Source organism: Microtus oregoni, unplaced genomic scaffold (genome assembly GCF_018167655.1).
Source record: "Microtus oregoni isolate MIOR12 unplaced genomic scaffold, Mior012 000023F_ref0000262, whole genome shotgun sequence".
NCBI lineage: Eukaryota > Metazoa > Chordata > Mammalia > Rodentia > Cricetidae > Microtus > Microtus oregoni.
Window position 1 is genome coordinate 32,770,078 of NW_024543082.1, and position 20,093 is coordinate 32,790,170.

Here is a 20,093-nt window from a genome sequence, read left to right on the forward strand (position 1 = left end):
TGAAAACAGGGCTGGGCAGGTTCAGGGGCAGAGCCCACATATACCCACCAAGACATTGTTTGCTCCCTACTTTTATGTGCTACCTCCCTCGTGCCAAGGCCTTATCTTTGCCCCCAGGTCATAGGGCACTAATCTCTGTGAGATACTTGTGGGTACTGCCCGCCTGTGTGAATGCACCTGCAGGCTCATACCCCAAAGTCAAAGATTCGCCGCTTCTGTTAGGCTATGCACAGGAGCATCCCAGAGACGTTATTAGCCCTGCTTTCCAGCCTGGTCTTCACAGGACTCGTGAAAGTTGTCAAGGGCTTTGCTCTGCCCATCAGAGCTATCCACAGACCGTATCGTCCAGGACAGGGCAGCCTAGACAGGATAATAGTCCTGAAACTCCAGCTAGTGGTGACTTCCCATAGAGGACCAGTTCTCCCCAGATGATCCTGGAGTCTCAGCCCTGCTCAAGGCACATGCAGGGCCGACAACAGCAGGTCAGGTGATCACATCATACAGAGCCAACATCTGTGACTGCCCCTCCCCCATTTCTATTTGTCTTGATTGATACCTCATACACGAGCAGGAAGATGGTTGCCATGCACTCCTAGGATGTCATGGCCAAGTCAGCCAAGCTGCATGTTGGTCACCTCAGACACAGATGATGTCACGATCTTTCCCCTGGCTCTTTGGAAATACTCCATATCTTGTTACCTATAGTCACCCTACAGTGCTACAGAACAACGAAGCTTACAAATCTGTTTTCTACACAACAACCAACCTCTTCTGTTCTGCTTGTGTGGAACATGTAATACGTGTCTCTGCACCTCTTCGGCTCTCTGCGTGAGCGAGACGTGTGTCTCTGCACCTCGTCCTCTCTGCTTGTGTGGGACACGTATGTGTGTGTGTGCTTGGTTTTTTTGTTCTTTTTTAACTGATATGATATCCTTCAGGCTCATCCACAATGCTTCAAGTGACAGAATGCTGTGCGTTTTAAGGTGTATAATATTCCTGTGTCTATTCATGATGTCTTCTTAATTTGTTCATCCACTGATACCAACCTAGGTTGGTGCCATGCTGGAGTCATTGTGAATACTGTTGCAATAAACACGGGTACGCCACCAGCATTTCTCCGTGACAGTCATGTGACTCTCCCACTCAGTTGCCATGTCTAGAATGACAGGCCAGAACACAATTCACCAGCGAGGATGGTGTGGCCTCAGCATTCCTGCTTATACCTTGCTGATCATTCTTTCTGGTGTTGCAGGGAAAGCCACTCCACTTTTCCCGTGTAGGGTCCTAGCTAGCGCTCTACCTGAGCCCCAGGAGGAGTTGGGGGTCATCCTCCCACCACATCTGCAGCACTGTGCTTCCTCCTTTCCAGGATCCTCATGTTTGAAAGCATCACACCACGCTCCTCTCCAGCCAGTCTCCCAGGATCATCTCTTCCAGAGAAGTAGCCCTCTGCCTGCTCTGCACACGCCTTCTGCTACCACACTACAGGCATTCTGACAATTTGAGGTTGACAGGAAGCACCCTTAAGTTCCCCTAAGGTCGTATAGGCTCCCGTGCTTGACATTTATGGCCGCTTCTATTCTAGCTCATTTCACCATACAGAAACCCAAATATGAAGCACACAGGGCAAGCTCATGCCAGTGAGATCAGACAACTTCCCTATGAAGCAGCACTCATGACATCCATGACACCAGATGCTCAGTCGTTAACTCTGGTGCCGAGGCACACATCTAATCAGGCAAGGACAGCCCTGCTGAGCCTGAAGCAACCTGACATATAAAGACCCAGCCTGGGAGCCTGGCTTTCCAGGTCCAGTGCATTGACTGGTGTGGTGAGTGGTTGAGAAAAAAGTACACAGGAGGCATTGGCTGCTGATGGCTCGGGGATGGCTCTAGAGGAGCCCAAAGTCTTAAGACCCTATGGGGTCCAAGGCAAAGTAGCCGTGTCTACTTGTGGACGCTGATGTTTTTCTGCATTCAGTGTGTGGATTCCAAGGTCACTCTGTGGGGTCCTCCATCATGGTCTGGCAGCATCAGAGAGAAAGGTTCTGAGAAGAAAGAGAAGGGTTTCAATGAGCTAGGCTCCAAAGAAGCATACCCCCCCACCCATCCCCCTCCCCACCACACCTCACCCCCCCCCTCAAGACTGCCTGGAGCTATGGGGGAGGCTGGAATGTCAGTGCAGTCTCCAGGGAAGAGGGAAAGGAGCTGTGCTGACTATTCCAAGTCCCAGATATAACAAAGTTTTCTTGTTTCGTGGTTTCCTGGATTGCTTGGATTTCCCCAAAAAGCATGTTTTCGTTTTTAGTCTTGTTTATTTACTAACCTACTTACTTATGTTTGTGGAAACCAGAGTCTGGCACGGCATGTCTTCCTCTATCCCTCACTACCTTGCTTTTTTAATAGTATCTCACTGAAACTGAAACTCATCAATTGGCTACACTGGATGGTCAATAAACCCCAGAATCCTCCTAACTCCACCTCCCTATTCACTCTCAGCGTGTGTGTGTATGTGTGTGTGTGCGTGTGCTTGTATGTGTGTGTATGTGTGTAGATGGTCAATAAACCCCCAAGAATCCTCCTACCTCCAGCTCTCCATCACTCTCAGTGTGTGTGAATGTATGAGTGTGTGTGTGCACGCGTGTGCACGTGCATGGGTATGTGCAAGGGTGTGTAAGTGTGTGTGTGTGTATGTGTACTAGGGAGCTAACTCAGGTCTTCTTGTCTGTGTAGTAGGCACTCTTGACCAAGAAATCTCCCAGCCTGGATGCATTATTCTTATAATTAAATTCTTCTCATCAAAAATAAGAGGGAGGGTGAAGGAGACAGAGGGGACGCAGATCATCTAGAAGAGATGACCCAAGGGGGCACAGCTTAGAGACTTGCGAGACCAATGCTACTGGGGGTCTGGCCCTTTCACTCCAGAGGATAGGCAGTGTCTCTTTCTGGGTGCTCATACCTTAAACAGCATTCAACAAGATGCTGGAGAATAGAGTGGTCTCGACTTTCTGAAGTTAGTCTTTCCATTCCAATGTCTCAGCTCTTTGAGGTACATAACGCAGTGATCATGTTAAGCTTTGTTTTTAAGACAAGGAGAAGTGTGTTTCTTCATTAATGGATGCCTTTGAGGTGTGCTTGCCAGGACAGGAGTGGAGGAGCCACAGTGAAGTGTTTTATACACTTAGTTAAAAGTTGGCAACCAGCTTTTCCATGGTCCTTCCTTACACAGGCTCATGACTTTAGCTGTCTTTTAGTTCCATCTGCAGAATAATAAGGCAAAGCTAACTCGATAGCCTATAGACCGACTCATCAGGCCGCTGAAGCCAAGCACAGTGAACACTTTTAGCACACTGCTCCATAACCTGCCATGATGAATTCTGCAAATTCCAGTGAACAAGCCACGGAAATGTGTTTGCAGTTCATGTTACTGTTAATGCGTGAAAGACAGCATGCAAGTCATGCTCCTCTTATCCCATAGAAAGTGGGTGGCTGCCTTGAATTCTGCAGAGGAAATCTTTCTCGGGAAGAAAGTGAGAAGTCAGCCACGTGCCACTGACAGAATCCCACAGCATGGTGTGGCCACCTTCCCCTCATGTTTCCATGGAGCGGTCTCATTGTTACCTCAAACCCTGCTCACCTGAATGGTCCAATGACTCTGATGCTTTCTGGGAAGAGCTGGCTGCTCAGGGCAGGCATGGTTCTCAATTGGCTCACTGTCTCAAGTTTCTTTGAACTCAGAGTAACGAAAGCTGCCATATTATTTATTGGTGAGGGAGGAAGCATCAAGACACAAATAGTTCCACACAGGGCTCCAGTCCTAGAGAAGAAGATATCTAGCTCAAGTGGGAATGGACCTAAGCCTGAAGAAAAGCCTATGTGACACTAGCTCTGAACAGCTCAGCCTGGTACTGAAACCCGGTGCTTCTGCTTGATGGTTTGACTCAATTACCATGTATTGTTTTCTGTTCGTGTTTCTCAAGACCATTACAGAATGGAATAAATTGTCCCCAATCACATCAACAATTGCCCTAATGAAAATAATTTCCAGAGATTATATAACATCGTCACTTAACTACACGCAATGTCCTCGACATGTGGGGTGAGCGTAGGTCATGTGGTATTAAAAGCTGTCCCCAAATGTGCAGGCAGGTCAGCTATTTCAAAAGAAGCCAGTCCTCACAAGGATTTCTGGGGAAATGGAGAAAAAACAAATAACTACCTTGCTAAATGACTACAGAAATATTTCTATTAGCTAATACTGACGGAACTGGAGAGGTAGCACAGTGGGTAAGACCACAGCTGTTCTTGCAGAAAACCCAAGTTCATTTCCCAGCACCCATGTCCAGCAGCTTCAGGGGACACCAATTCCTGTGGCACCACACTCAGAGGCACATACACACACACAGCTCCAGGGGACACCAACCCCTGTGGCACCGCACTCAGAGGCACATACCCACACACAGCTCCGGGGGACACCAACCCCTGTGGCACCGCACTCAGAGGCACATACACACACACAGCTCCGGGGGACACCAACCCCTGTGGCACCGCACTCAGAGGCACATACACACACACAGATACACATTGTGCACACCATTTAAAATACAACACTTTTCATGTAAAACTTACTCAGAGAATAAAACATTTTACCTAGCCTATTAAGAGCTATGTCTATCCACCACTGCAAAGATCACGAAACAACATAACCTGTAAGCCTTCTACAGGCGTGTAAATGTCTGTCAGTCATATCACCTAAGAAAACGGGAGGGATGAAACTGGGCCTACAGGGTTAGCAACCTCTGTTTCAGTGGGGGTCGTTGAGATGGATTGTGGGTAAAGGCACTTGTCACACAAGCCTGAGCACCTGTGTTCGATCCCCGGAACCCACATAGAGATGGAGGAGGAGAACTGACTCCTAAAAGCTGGCCTCTGACCACCGTGAACGTGCACGCTTACACACATCCTAATGAACTACATGCGAAGGTGTAAGATACACACATCATAATAAATTACATGCAAACACGCAAGCATTCACACATCGTAATAAACTGCATGTGAATGTGCAAACATTCATACATCATAATAAATTACATGCAAACACGCAAGCATTCACACATTGTAATAATCTGCATGCAAACGTGCAAACATTCATACATCATAATAAATTATATGTGAATGTGCAAGCATAATAAATTAAAAACACAATAAAAGGTTTAGCTGGTTGTTTTTTTACTCTGAGCTCCTTAGGGACTCGCCATTTAGCTCCCCAAATAAATCACATGGTTACTTATTCTTACTTGTAGATGCCCAGACTTAGCTTGGCTTGTTTCTAGCCAGCATTTCTTAAATTATCCCATCTACCTTTCGCCTCTGGGCTTTTATCTTTCTCTATTTCTGTATACCTTTCTTCTGTCTCCATGGTTGGCTGTGTAGCTGGGTGGCTGCCCCCAATGTCTTCCTCTCCTCAGCCTTCTCTTGTCCCTTGATCTCACCTTCCCAGATTTCTCCTCCAATTTATTCTCTCTGCCTACCAGCCTGCCTGTCCTTTCCTCTGCCTTGCTATTGGTCATTCAGCTGATTTGGCCATTAGCCCAATCAGGTGTTTTAGACAGGCAAAGTAACACAGCTTCACAGAGTTAAATGAATGCAACAGAAAAGAATGCAACACATCTTTGCGTCATTAAACAAATGTTACACAGCATAAACAAATATAACTCGTCTTAAAATAACATTCTACAAAAAAGATGCTGTGCATCTTAAAATATGACCATCCAAAGGGAAAAGGTACACCTCAAATATTAGCAATATTATCTTGGTTTCATGGAACATAAGAAGTGTTTGTTTGTTTGTTTGTAGATCAACCCCATGATAGAGAAGAGGCAGGTAAGGAAAGGGCATATTTTTCATTTGCAATCTGAGTTTTTTGGGTGAGCGGACCATCAGTAATTGCCAACCACCCCTGGAGGTTTAGAGAGCTTGAGAGCTATCAGAAGAACGGGTCTCCTAGACAGACAGCCATCAGGGTCTGGAAGGTCTGAGGACCCGAGGTAGAGCTCTGGCTTCAATGTTTAACTAAGCGACAGCAGGCATAGGACTAACCTCTGCTTCCTGGCCGGCTGCCCCGTCCTCAGGATGTGGGTGAGAAGGTGGAGCACCACACACACTGAAATAACAATCGCACATCACCATGAGCTCCTGACAAGTTTGCTATCAACCTCACTGGCCAAAGCTGAGAGACTCCAGGCCCCCACGCTCCGGCTTCTCCAGGGACCGCACATCCGTCTCTCTCTGCGCTGCCCCTTATACAGACAAAGATGTCCGGGATTCTGTTCGGTTGTTGCTGGGGTTGGGAGCTTTATGTACGTTACATCTGCACCTTTTACCATCAAGCTACCTCTCCGACCCCACAGTTCTATTTTTATCACCCTCTTTCTGGGGCAGCTTCCATCACAGACACCATAGCAGAGGAACTCTTTGCTCAGCAAGCATGCTGGGACCTCTGTGTGCCAGATCTCAGGCCAAGAACTGGATGTATTTCCTGTGTGAGAAAACAGTACAACACGGGCAGCTCAACGCTGCTGAAATTTATGACTCACTGTTCTGGAGGCCAGAATTGCATTAGCAAGAGTCACACTCCCTGAAGGCTCTGGGATGGAACACCATCCTTCCTAGCCTCTTCCAGCCTGCAGAAGTGAGCAGCTTGTGGCATAGTGTGACTGTAGGCCTCGCGCTGGCCTCTGCCACCGCACGCCTTCTTCCTGTGTGTCTTCACAGCCTCTTGTCTTTGTCGTGTCTCCGTGTCCACAGTCGTTGCTAGTGTGGAGGGCAGTTTAATCCTGCATAGTCTCTGTCCTAATTTTTCTAATTGCTGACCAAAAGCAAGCTAGGGAGGAAAGTGTTTATTTGGTTTACACTTCTAGGTCACAGTCCATCACCGAGGGAAGCTAAGCAAGGGACTCAAGGCAGGAACTTGAAGCAAAGACCATGGAAGATGGCTGCTCACTGGCTTGTTCCCCAGTCTGTGCCCTCCTTTCCATCCCAGGCCCATCTGCCTAGGAATAGTACCACCCGCCACGAGCCAAGCCCACCTACATCGATTGACAATCAAAAAAAAATAAAAATAAAATAAAATATGCCATGCAGACATGCCCACAGAAAATCCGATACAGGCAGTTCCTCACCTGAAATTCCGTCTTCCTTCATGCTGTCGAGCTGACAACCAAGATCAGCCATCACGGCCTTATTTAAGCTTGTTGACTCCTGCGAAGACTCCGTTTCCAAATGAGAGCACTTCCACAGATACTGAGGGCGAGGGCTCGAGCATATCTTTCTTAGGAGACACAACCTAACTAGTGTAGAGTGGAATTACGTCAATGAATGACGACCCTCAGGGGGCCAGTGGTCCTGGAAGTTAGAGAGGAGATCAAATCCAGGGTGTGTGTGGTGGCGAGAAGAAGAGTCAGGTGCTGGGGAAAAGCGAGCTGGTCCACGGACATTGAGGCGGGAGGTTCCTAAGGTTAACAAGCTTATTCTTTCACTTCTCATCATCTTTTCCTAAACAACACAGCTTTGACAATTCAGCCACAACAGGACCATCCTGTCCGGTGTCATTCCTCAGAGATTTTTTTTCTCATATAATTTTTTACTGAAATATTCACTTTCTGGAGCTGGGCAGCAGTTCAGTGGGTAGGAGCACTTTCTCTACAAACATGAGAACCTCATCTCAAATCCCAAACACCCTTATAAAAGCTGAGAATGGTGGCGCCTGCTTAGAGCCCCAGCACCTGGGGCCGCGGCAGGAGGAGCCTGTAGTTTCCTGGCCAGATGTCTCTGAGCACCAGGTTCAGTGAGAGACTCTGTTCCAAGTGAGAAAGAGGGCAATGGAGCAGGACACCCAGTACCCTCCTCTGTCCTCACTCACGCACGCACCCCTAGGTGAGCTCACACACACGTGGGTCCACTTACACACCCGTGGGTCCACTCACACACCTGTGGGTCCACTCACACACCCATGAGTGTTCTCACACTCACACCCCTCTGTGACTGTTTTTTGATTTTTTTTTTAACTTAGTATTGTGTCTTCAAAGTTTACTTGTGTTCAAACCTTCTTATTGTTTAATCATAACCCATCGGACAGCTGCCTGGCCACCGTGAATGATAGCGCTATAAATACCCAGAGAGTGAGCTACCTGTTTGTTTGTTTGTTTGTTTGTTTGTTGGAGGCAGGAACTCTAGCCCAGCTGGCAAACACGGGTATCTCACTGATCGATCGTGATCTAACATAGATGGGCCACCAAAAGCCAAGAGAAGAAAATAATCTGGGAGGTGACAGTGAACTGGGTGAGATCTGGGACCGATGGCCCTCAGGGACACATGGAGGCTAGACCCTGCTCAGGGACACGTAGAGGTTAGACCCTGCATGTCTTTGCCTAAAGGACCCTGTCTGTGACCTTGTGGACAGCTTGATGTGTAAAATGCACCACACGGATTCTTGCCAGAAAAGAAAAATCACCCATATGAAAAGCAATCCATATTTGATTATTGCTTTGCTTCCAAGAACTTGAGTTTGCTGTAACTATAGCCAGCATTTGGACCCTGGGAGACGGTGCGAGCCAACAAGTTATCTCAGATCATGGGACCAAAAATTGAGTTGATGTTTTCTGAGTATATGTTCTTCTCGACAAGACGGTGATATTTGAGTTCCTTGTGCAAAGTTCTGTTTTAATAACACTTTAATTTATTCTTGGAAGTTTTCATGCATTTTATGCAATGTATTTTGATCAAATCACTCTCCCTCCGTCTCCACTTGTGACCCCATCCCAGCATTTTCCCAACTTCCTGTCCTCCTTTTAGAAATGTTTTTGTTAATAACCCCGAGCTGCATCAGAGCTGCCCACAGCTGTGTGAGTCGGCGTGTGTAACGGCCGGGCCTTACCGCAAGTCAGCCCCTCACTGGCCCTTCCTCATCTCTCTGCTCCTGCGCTCTTTCCACCCACTCTCCTGCTGTATTCCCTGAGCCGTGCTTGGGGGAGGTTAACACAATGATTCACCCATGGCTAAGCATTCACATTGGCTTGTGATTGACTCTTGGACCAGCTATGCGCCTCTGCATTGACTGTTGCCCACTGTGAGAATAAGTTTCCCCAACCAAAGCTGAGAGCACACGAATCTATGGGCATAAACACAACTATTTAGAAGACAGTTTGCCAATGTGAATACCTAATGGCAAGGCTAGGTTGCTCTGTAGAGCCATAAGCTTTTACCAGGTTTCCAGGACCAAGTATGAAATCCCTATGAGGAACAGGGCTCACATACAATCACAGAGTAGTTGATTGGCCCCATAGCTATCACGCCACCGTTTCATGATGGGCACATGCTGCCAGGTAGGTCAGTAGTGTTGCATAGGACGCCCAGCACTGAGCAAGACCATCGGTGTCCATGCTGCCCCAGGAGCCTGCATAACAACTCGGGAGCTATGCTCAGACACATGTGGCTTCCATCTTCAAACATATGGTTCCATGTGGGGGTACAGCCCATAACTCCTCAACTGACTAGGCAGTGCTCTCCGTAAGCTGCTTTTAACATCATAGTCAATTATGGAAAACAAAGACTTTTTTTTCTACCATCATTTCTCAGCACATGAATATCAAATTCATGAATATCATTGGACAGTCTCATATTAGACAAACAAGGGTATTCACTTTGGATATGCAAATTTGCTCTTATCTCTAATAAAAAGTAAAATTATATATACATTCACAGATATATATATTCACACACACACACACATATATATGCATATATATATACACACACACACACAAATTTCCTTGTAGTGTTTCAGCTTCATGAGCAAATCTGGTTGCCCAATCTTACACCACAGGACCTTGTTCGATCTGTCTTATAGAAATGTCTGAGACTCTAGGAACCAAAAGAATTAACTTGCCAAATAGCACTGGTATAAATAATAATAATAATAGCAAGTAGCCTGCCAGAGTGCTCAGCCTTTATAAATGTGGGTGTATATACAGTCTCTCGTGCCCATTTCTGAGAGACACCCTTGGTTACAGTGGACATATCAGATCTTGTCATGATTAAGAAGACACAATGGGTGATGGTGGCCTATGACTTTAGTCCCAGCAGTTGAGAGGCAGAGGCAGGCAGAGCCTCCATGCCGCTCCTCCTTCTCACTTCCTGTCCCCACTTTAGCCAATTCCAGGGTCTGTTCTCTGTCCACAGCATGGTATGAGGACTTGGCTGCTGCTGGCTAATGGTCAGCATTCTGCCCATTGAAGTGACAGGCGAAGAAAAGTGTAGTTTCCATGGGAACGAGTGGGGAGAGCAGCCCAGGTTTGACAGAACCAAACAACCATACCCTGTGCCAGAGTCTGAGCCGAGACCACAGAACGCTACCATCTTCTGGAGATGGGGTCATTCCCTAGTGACGTGAAGCCCACACCAGAGTGTGACAGCCCTAGCAGGGAGTGGCCATGGGAATGCATCACAGCCCATGGGCTCTCTTGTAGTTCATCTTACAAACTCACTGATCCTTGTGCTCTTGCCTCTGCGGATTCCTTGGCAATCAACAGACCCCACAGAAGCTGGAGAGATGACTCAGCAGTTAAGAGCATTTGCTCCTCTTCCAGAGGACTTGGGTTCTATTCCCAGCACCCACGTGGCAGCTCACAACTATCAGACACTCCAGTTCCAAGGGATCTGATGCCCTCTTCTGACCTCCTTGGGTACCTAGCAAGCGAATGGTACACAGACATGTCCACAGGATAAACAATCATATACATATAACTAAAAGTAATAATAAAATAAAGTGTCAGTTTTGGAACTTGAGAGATGACTCAGGGGTTATGACACTTGCTACTATTGCAGAGGATGTCGGTTCAGTTTCCAGAACCCACATGGTGGCTCATAGCAGCCATAACTCCAGTTCCAAAGGACTGGATGACTTCTTTTGATTTCCAAGGGGCATCAGGCATACACACATGGTAATACACTCACAGGTAGGCAAAAAAAAAAAATCATACACATAAAACAAAATAAAATCCAGTCTTGGAAAACAAAAAGAATTATACACAGACCCTATGACAACTCAGCCATGGCTGGATAAAACCACGTCTCCACCACAGCAGGGAAATGCCTGTGCTTAATTTCACTGAAGAAAATATAGGGGAAGACGATAAGAAAATTTCTAAATCACAGTAAAAAATAAATAAATAAACATGCAAACCCCATAAGAAATAAAGATTTAAAAAATAACGACTCCCTCTTTTCCAGCAGACTGGAGAAGCAACACTGCCATTTTATTTTTATTTTATTATTTATAGGCATATTTTATTTATCTTCCATCATACAGAACGGTAAGCAAGGCAGCCTGATAAGCAATGAAGATTTCCATCAAGAAAATCGCTTCCAATGTTAAAGAGTCATGATCAAGACTGTTCTAGAATTATTTTCTTCTGTGTACCTTGGAGCCTTCTTTAATGAGAAGATGGTGCCAGTAACAACACTGTCATCCCAGACTGCCAACCTAGCTATAAAAGCATTTCTTTCTGAAAAAAGAAAAGACTATTATATTCATGCTCCTTGGAGCCCTTGAAGCCTGACCTCCAGCTCCACGTGTGGTAACCCTGAGTAGACCACAGAAACTGTAGTGGGAGGCGGGCAGGGGGTGGCAGCCCTTGTCACTCATAGAGGTGAGCCTGTGGCCACACATCCCGTGTCCGAGACACAAGCAGTGACACTTATTTTTCTTCATGTTAGAATGTGAAGGGGATTTGTTTTTAAATGCCCCTGGGGGAGGGTTGATCAGCATCCTCCCTAGAGGAGAGAGAGAAAGCTGAAGGCAGAAGCCCCCTCATGGCTTCACACTTGGTCCAGAGGATGCTGCACAGCTGGAGGATGAGGTCCCTTTCACAGCCAAAGCTCCAGCAGCCTCACAGAGCCAACACTTTGTGCTGAAGCACCCAACTGGATTGTGAGGCGCATTTAAAAATAGACAGTAAGGATCTAGCGGAGAAGAAACCACAACGTAAATTGGCTTTTGCGATCCAACTGTGATAAACAGTAGGAGTAATGGGAATGTAATTGTTGAGCCCTTGGATGAGGTATTAAGCTTTGAACAGGAAGGATTCACATTAGCTAGCACCAGGGTGAGCCTTCGGAAGGGGGGGGGGGGAGTGATTTCCATTAGATGAGCTTTACCGGCTCAGTCCTGTTTACAGATTTCTTCAAAGCACACGAAAGAAGTGGGGGGGGGGGGGGGGCAGGAAGTTACCCAGAAATGCGGAACTTCTGCGCTTTTTTGAAGAAACCAGAGCCACAATCCCTCACAAGAGACCAAATCCCGAGACACTTAGTGGAAATCCATGTAGGGTCTAAATTCTGCAGTTTTGTTAAACATAATACTAAAGTCTGCCCCACTGGAGATGAAAAGTTAGTTGAAACTAGACTTTACTCGACCTCCAAGTCCCTCCCTAGTCTAATCACTGGCCCTGTCCTAACCCCGTCACATCTCTAGATATACAGCATCTTTTGAATTATTGAGTGTTCTGAGTCATTGGTTAATAGACAAATGCATACAGCCCACGGAGCCAGAGACACTGACAGTCTCCCAAAGCATCGCTTAGGAAGGCTTTCAGTTCAATGAGACATTGACGGACAATGGACTCGAGCACAGAGAAACGGTGAATTGATCGGTATCAATTCTGCAACCAGAGAGACCATCCAAAGTCCAAGGCTCTTTCCTGTCTGCCAACCTTAGTATGTTCCCCTACTGCACTCCTGCTTGTCACCTTCATCTAAGTCCCCAGAATATGGAGGGAGTACAGAAAAGGGGGAAAGAAAGGGAGATGGCCACAGGCAGAGAGGAGAGAGACAGAAGGTGGAAGAGCCCAACCATGTCTACAGTCCATCATGGGTCCTAGTCGGCCACGTCTCAGTCCATCATGGGCCCTGGTCGGCCATGTCTCAATACATCATGGGTGCTGGTTAGTCATGTTTCAGTCCATCATGGGAGCTGGTTAGTCATGTTTCAGTCCATCATGGGTGCTGGTTAGCCATATATCAGTCCATCATGGGTGCTGGTTAGTCATGTCTCAGTCCATCATGGGTTCTGGTTAGCCATGTCTACAGTCCATCATGGGCCCTGGTCGGCCATGTCTCAATAATCATGGGTGCTGGTTAGTCATGTTTCAGTCCATCATGGGTGCTGGTTAGCCATATATCAGTCCATCATGGGTGCTGGTTAGTCATGTCTCAGTCCATCATGGGTTCTGGTTAGCCATGTCTACAGTCCATCATGGGCCCTGGTAGGCCATGTCTCAATACATCATGGGTGCTGGTTAGTCATGTTTCAGTCCATCATGGGTGCTGGTTAGCCATATATCAGTCCATCATGGGTGCTGGTTAGTCATGTCTCAGTCCATCATGGGTTCTGGTTAGCCATGTCTACAGTCCATCATGGGCCCTGGTCGGCCATGTCTCAATACATCATGGGTGCTGGTTAGTCATGTTTCAGTCCATCATGGGTGCTGGTTAGCCATATATCAGTCCATCATGGGTGCTGGTTAGTCATGTCTCAGTCCATCATGGGTGCTGGTTATTCATGTCTCAGTCCATCATGGGTTCTGGTTAGCCATGTCTACAGTCCATCATGGGTGCTGGTTAGCTATGTCTACAGTCATGGGCTCTGGTTCGACCATAGGAACCCTTCTGATCATGTGAATGTCCAGGTCCATGGCTAGAGACTGGAATTAAATCCAAAACTATTAAATCTTCATATACTCTGTTTCCATCAAGGCGAGAATCGCAAGCACTTTGATGTATATTACTTGGCTCAAAATTAAGGCAGAACTGTAGAGGGAAGCTGGAAATCCATAGACAGTTTCATTACAAGATCGATAATCACAGGATGTTATTAAAACCATAAGACAAAATGCTCCCTTCCATGACAGGGCTTCCCCCCATGGCTTTGGGGCGGTGGAGGGAATGGTGGGGACAGTGGGGAATGGTACACAGGACTAGTCTTGAGAAGCTACAGCACTGGACCATAATCCTTTTTAGCTTTTTGGCCATGACACTCAAGAAAATGGGGTGGCAGTGGGGCAGGGACAAGGGCAGAAGTTCTCCAACCCCATTGTTCTTAATTAAAGAAATCGCTGATGGAGCTGAGACCTAAGGAAAACATGTCTGACCTTTCCATGACAAGGCTCCAATTGTAACTTTAATTAATAGTCCTTTCTAATTCCATCTCAGATTCATTGGCTGATTATTTTTTTCAGGCCAATTCCTTTATGCTTCAAAAATAATCACTATTAGCTCCTGTGGGCATTACCCACCACTCTTCTCCCCCCACCCCAAGTGTACCTGTCTCCATTAGACTTCATTGTGGGCCCTGAACACGCTGCTGCATTTGAAGTGTCTAGCACGGACCTGCAGACCATTCCTCTTGGGTATAGCACCTAAAAACTCTGTGCACAGTGGGGCAGCTGCACATTTGAATTCACAGTTGCGACCATACACAAACCCCATGCAAGCTGAAACCCAACCAAGCCAGCGTAGAGGACATGCAGACATGAAGCCCCACCCCTACCCCAGGAGTCATTGGCAGCTGACAATGAGGGAGGAGAGTCTGTTAAAGGTGTTTCTGCTTGTAGGTCAAAATACATTCTATGGCAGGGCCACACATCCGTGAACACATGAGCAGCACAAGCTGAACTTGATAAGTAAGAAAGAGGAAAAAAAGAAGGCACAAATTTGGGTGGCTAGGGAAAGGGAGAATAGTTCTGAGAGGAGGTACAGAAATGTACAAAGCTCTCAAAAATCTATTTTTAAGTAATTAACTAAACTAATGATATAATAATTATCAGAATGGTGAAGCTGCCAGAGGCCATCTCCATCCCCTGACATTACCTTGCATCCCGTGAACAGTCAGCCAGCTTTAGCAGCTCCTGTAAGAGGAACAATAAGGATGGCCCTGGTGTAACCTCCCAACAGATGCTGCATGAGAATGACGTGTGAGCTGTAGCACATCACTCATGAGAGTGCCACCCTCCCAAAGACCCCAAGATTATTGGGGCTAGCTGTCCCCTCAAGGGTGAGGATTTAAGCTCATGAATCTGGTGGTGGAACACAGGTGCTCAGACCACAGCACAGCCTTTGCTACCTGTAAAGCAGATCAACCTTCTCCGGTGGTTTGTTTTGGAGAATACAGGCAATAGTATTTACAAGGTCTCTGTGTGCTACTCCTCTGACCCTGAACACTCTGATGGGCATTGCTTTATGTTGCTCACAATGCTGTCATGACCACGCCCAGCTCACTTGTTGTCTTGCATTGGCAACATGCATATGTTATGTAACACTGATGGCAACCCCAGGTACCATGGTCATGCACTTCCCATGCCACAGCCTTCCCAGCCTTAGTCCGTGGGTGCCTGTAACTGCAGGGAGATTAACAGGCTGGGCTTCCACGCATGAGTTAGAAGCAGAGCAGTTTCCCAGTGACAAACACAGTGCTCATTTGTCTTTGAAATGAGTTGTGAGCATTTTCTGTAAGACTCAGAACTCGCTTGTGGAAGAAGTTCTCGATCATCCTCACTGTTAGGTACACATAGGGTCCACATGAACAATGGACCGCCTGCCTGCTAGCCTCCTCTCTGGACACTGAAGCTCTCAGGAGTCAACCAATGGCCTGGGAGACATTTGTTCATAAATAAATCTGCCCTTACTTCCTGCTGTGCAACTGGAGTTTCTACTGCCACCTGCGATGCCTCCCTTTGCCCAACCCCCAAGTCTGCTTGAAACATGTACTTTTAAGATAGGGCAAAGGGGAGTCTGAGACTCCTAAGATACACATCTATCTGAGTCTCCAGAGTGCTCAGTGCCAACCATCTCATGGAGGCTGAGGCTTAGATACATTAAGAAACAGAGAGAGAGAGAGAGAGAGAGAGAGAGAGAGAGAGAGAGAGAGAGAGTCAGTCTGGGGGACCATAGCAAACTCTTCTAGAAGAAAATTTCCTGAGAAGCCCTAGAGAATTTCCAAGAGACAATTCACAGCCAGCAGATGGAGAAACGAGGGTGCTGGCTGGGAATTTCAGCACCCAGCTCTGCCAGTGATTCACAGTCCCCAGGAGCCAGGTGGGCACACTGCACACTATGGAGCCAGGATCCAAGCGGTGGCCCCTGAGCACTGGCACATGTGAGACACCATGGTCTGGGGACATGCACTTGGACTCAGGGCAGTGCAGCAGCTTGGAAGCCTGTGCCTGGTCCCCATGCTGAAAGACAAAGGTGGATCCAAACACCTAAGAAAACAGAGCTAAGGTTCCTAGAGCCTCTGTAACAAAGTGCCATGACGCCCACAGCTTAAAACAGGAATTTATTCTTTCCCCATCCAGACACCACACTCTACAAAATTGGTGCAATCCTGGCTGCGTGTTCTCCAACGGCCCTTGAAGAGCAACCGTTTCCCAGGGCTCCTTGACTTGTGGGTGCATCACTTCATTCTCTGCATCACCACCTTTTCATGGCTCCGCCTTCCATCTCTGGGCTTCTCTGTATTTGTTTCCTGATGTTTTTCTGACAGTTTAGCTGCTGCACAAGAATCGGCTGATATTTTTTTTTGCACGTTTTATTTTTATTTTTTTATTTATTAAAGATTTCTGTCTCTTCCCTGCCACCGCCTCCCATTTCCCTCCCCTAATCAAGTCCCCCTCCCTCGTTAGCCCAAAGAGCAATGGCAATGGGTTTTTGATCCTACTGCAAGTAGGCTTTGTGGGAGCCTAGGCAATTTGAAGATGCTCTCACCTTACTAGACCTGGATGGAGGTGGGTGGTCCTTGGACTTCCCACAGGGCGGGGAGCCCTGAGTGCTCTTTTGGCTGGTATTTTAATCATCGTCTGTGGTCCCACAACCATGCAGTCAGTGTCCCACCCGCCACTCAGGCTGCAGCCTGTTAGGGCTTCCAGGTCTGTGGCCCTGACTATGCCACGGCTGAGATTTGTAGGTTTAAATTAAGTTTCCTTAAATTTGCTTCCTCTGCAATGTTGGGGCATCCATCTTTGGCCTACAAGTGTAGAAATCTGACAGACTTTTCTGTGAAGCAGAATTTTGAATGACTATTCTACTTTGTCTTGACAAAGTTTGACAGTCACTTTCTTTTGTGTCCTGATTTTCCAGTTTGGAAAGCGTACCTGTAGCAGTAGAGGCAAGGGCAGTTTCTTTCCAGAATTTCTGGCTTTGCCACATTGAAAACGAATTTCATATGGAAATTTTTTGATATTCATCATATTTTTTGAAGTAAATTGGTGCTACCAGGAGTAGAAGTGTCTCACTGTCATTAAAAAAAAAAAACTTCTGCTATTTAAACATCTTAAATGCTATATTCTGTAATCTCTGAAGTGTTTAAAGACCATTAATATATTTAAAATATATCTGCTTGACCTTGAAAACCTATCTAACATAACTATAAGTTTACGTATTAGAAATGACTAACTACTAGCCTGTCTTTCTTTATTATCCTAAATAGAGTTCAAGGGCAAAACTTTACATTACATTTTTAAATGAACTGTATAAGTACAATACATTAAACAAGAGTAGAAATATATATACAGTATAATAAAAATAACCTTGAATTGGTATCTATATACAAAAATTCATACCAATGCAAACTATCTGAGACTAATATTTTTAGCCTAAAAGTAGATGTAATAATCTACCTTTTATCCTATTGTTTCTATTTCCTCCTTTTTCTTTTCAGAATGAGATCCCTGAATATAATCTCCTTTGTTCAGCTTTCTCCCTGATCATGACCAATAACAACTTGTAACCAACCCCCCTAAATGATGACAAACATTGATAATCCATTGAATGACCAAAACCCATCCACCCCACCTCTTGGAAATGTGGACTTCACATTCTCTAGACTGTTATCTTCTCTCTGGGCGTGATAGCATCTCGAGGGCACCCTGAGAAAATTGGGACAATGTTCAAGTCCTGAGAGAGCTGTATTATCTTTTGTTTAGTCTCTGTGTGGTGGGAATGTGTAAAGCTTATCTGAAGTCTTGGTTGGAGTAGTCTGTGAGGCTGGACCATCTCAGTTAGCATATTTGAAGTTATTCTGGATGCAGAATTTTGTGGAAACTGCAACAGAGGCATTCTGAGAGACTGGATCATCTGGGCTAGTTGTTTTTATTGGTAGTTATTGATAGCAGTGTGTAACGGTGTAAACAAATGCAGACAGATTGTAAATATATATATATATCTATAGCTTTAATGTAGAAATAGACTTACAGAACCACCGTTCCCGCAGAGACCAGGAAAGCAGAAGCGACGGTTGGGAGTACGCTCGCCAAAATTATAGGCAGACATTAGCCCGAGGCGAACATGCCCCCCAAGGGGCGGGACCTATCCCTACATCTCCCCTTTTTGTCTAAATAAGACAGAACCAAACCAAATACAACTATATACAATAACAACAAATAATAAATATAACAAACAATATTGAGAACAAAATCTTTGCTAAACATTCTATCTCAAGGAGTCCAAATAATGTAGAGAGTAACTACAATTATATAATCTTGAACTCCGTCAAAGATCTGAGAAGGGAATAAATACTACTCAACAAACGAGATATATCCAAAATGTGCAACAATTGACAGAGACAACTGACTACCTGGGTAATCACCCAAAGTCTCGTTTGCAATGTTGAGTCAACCAATTTTGGCTAAGGCCTAACATAACTGACATACCATTATTAAAGGCAAGGAACTTTTCAAAACTATCTTACCCTGTCTTGGCAGGATATGACAGTCCTGTTTTATCCATTGATGCACGCTCTGTATCTCTGTCAGTGGTTGAGGTATGGGCATTTCTTTGCCCAAAGGCCAGTTCTGCCAAATAGAAAGGCTCCAGATGGAGTGTCTTTGGTGCTCAACATTCTCTCGGGAATAGAGCGGTGTTGCCAGGAGCAATTGTGTCTCACTATCACAAAACTCTGAGTTAGATTAAAGGCCATTTTCTACAGCTTTTTGAAGAGGTCGAAGATTATCTATCTATACTGAGTATAATCTCTATATATCTAAAGAACCTGATTAGTCTAATTATAAATGACAAACTTAGATGACTATTTATCTATATAATTCTCAATATCTATCTAACTTAAAGACTAAGACAATAAACAACTGTGTAACAAATGAGGATAATGACCTCCAAATATAAATACTGTACAAATATACATTGCAATATGGTAAATATATATATCAATACACAAACATTATATAAGTTTCTTAATCAGAGGTAGAAATGTACACTGCAATATGGTAAATATATACAATATATATTTATCAATACAATATATGTCAATACTTAAAAAATGTTTTAAACAGAGATAAAAACATGCATGCATACAATAGTCAATATAATTTAACTTTGTATCAATATACAAGAATCGATACCAATATATTTGTCTAAAAGCAGTAACTCACAATTATAAATCTATTATCCCATCATTCCCTCTTTTTTTTTTTTCAAAATGATCCCTGAGCTTATAAAATTCCTCCCCCAACCTCCCAACCCCTAAATGATGTCCCTAAACCCAGGGGTAAATTTTACTGGGAGAGGGGACGTCGTCCTCTAGAATTACTTCCAGCTGTCATGAGGGCAACGTTCTTTCTGGGAGATCCCGTGAAAGTAAAATGATGGTTAAATTTCAAGATCAATGTCTTTTAAAATTGCAAATAGTCTCTGAGTATTTTGTGGAGGTCTGGCCAGAATGTTGTACAAGATGTGCACCATTTCAGCTAACCAAGTTGGGATCATCTTGTGCAGCTGGTATCCAAAACAGGTCTTGTAGTAGCGCTATCAGTATCATGACGTCATATCAACCAGGTAGAGTTGTTGTTGTGGGGCCCCATCTTCTTCCATCAGTATGTTCGCCATCCTTATGAAAGAATTATTATTTATCTTTTCCAAGTGGCTTCTCTTCTTCAAACCGAACCTTTATTAATTTTGATGGTATCCACAATTTTTCCTCCCCTGTGGAGATAAGAGCAAAACCCCTTCCCCAACGTAGCACATCTCCTG

General features: G+C 45.4%; 1 protein-coding gene across 5 annotated transcripts in view; it reads left to right on the forward strand.

Moving 5' to 3' along the window:
- The window catches only part of Kcnj6 (potassium inwardly rectifying channel subfamily J member 6), a 251,737-nt gene that overhangs the window by 78,210 nt on the left and 153,434 nt on the right, over positions 1-20,093 (forward strand). The gene's annotated exons all lie outside the window — the stretch shown is intronic.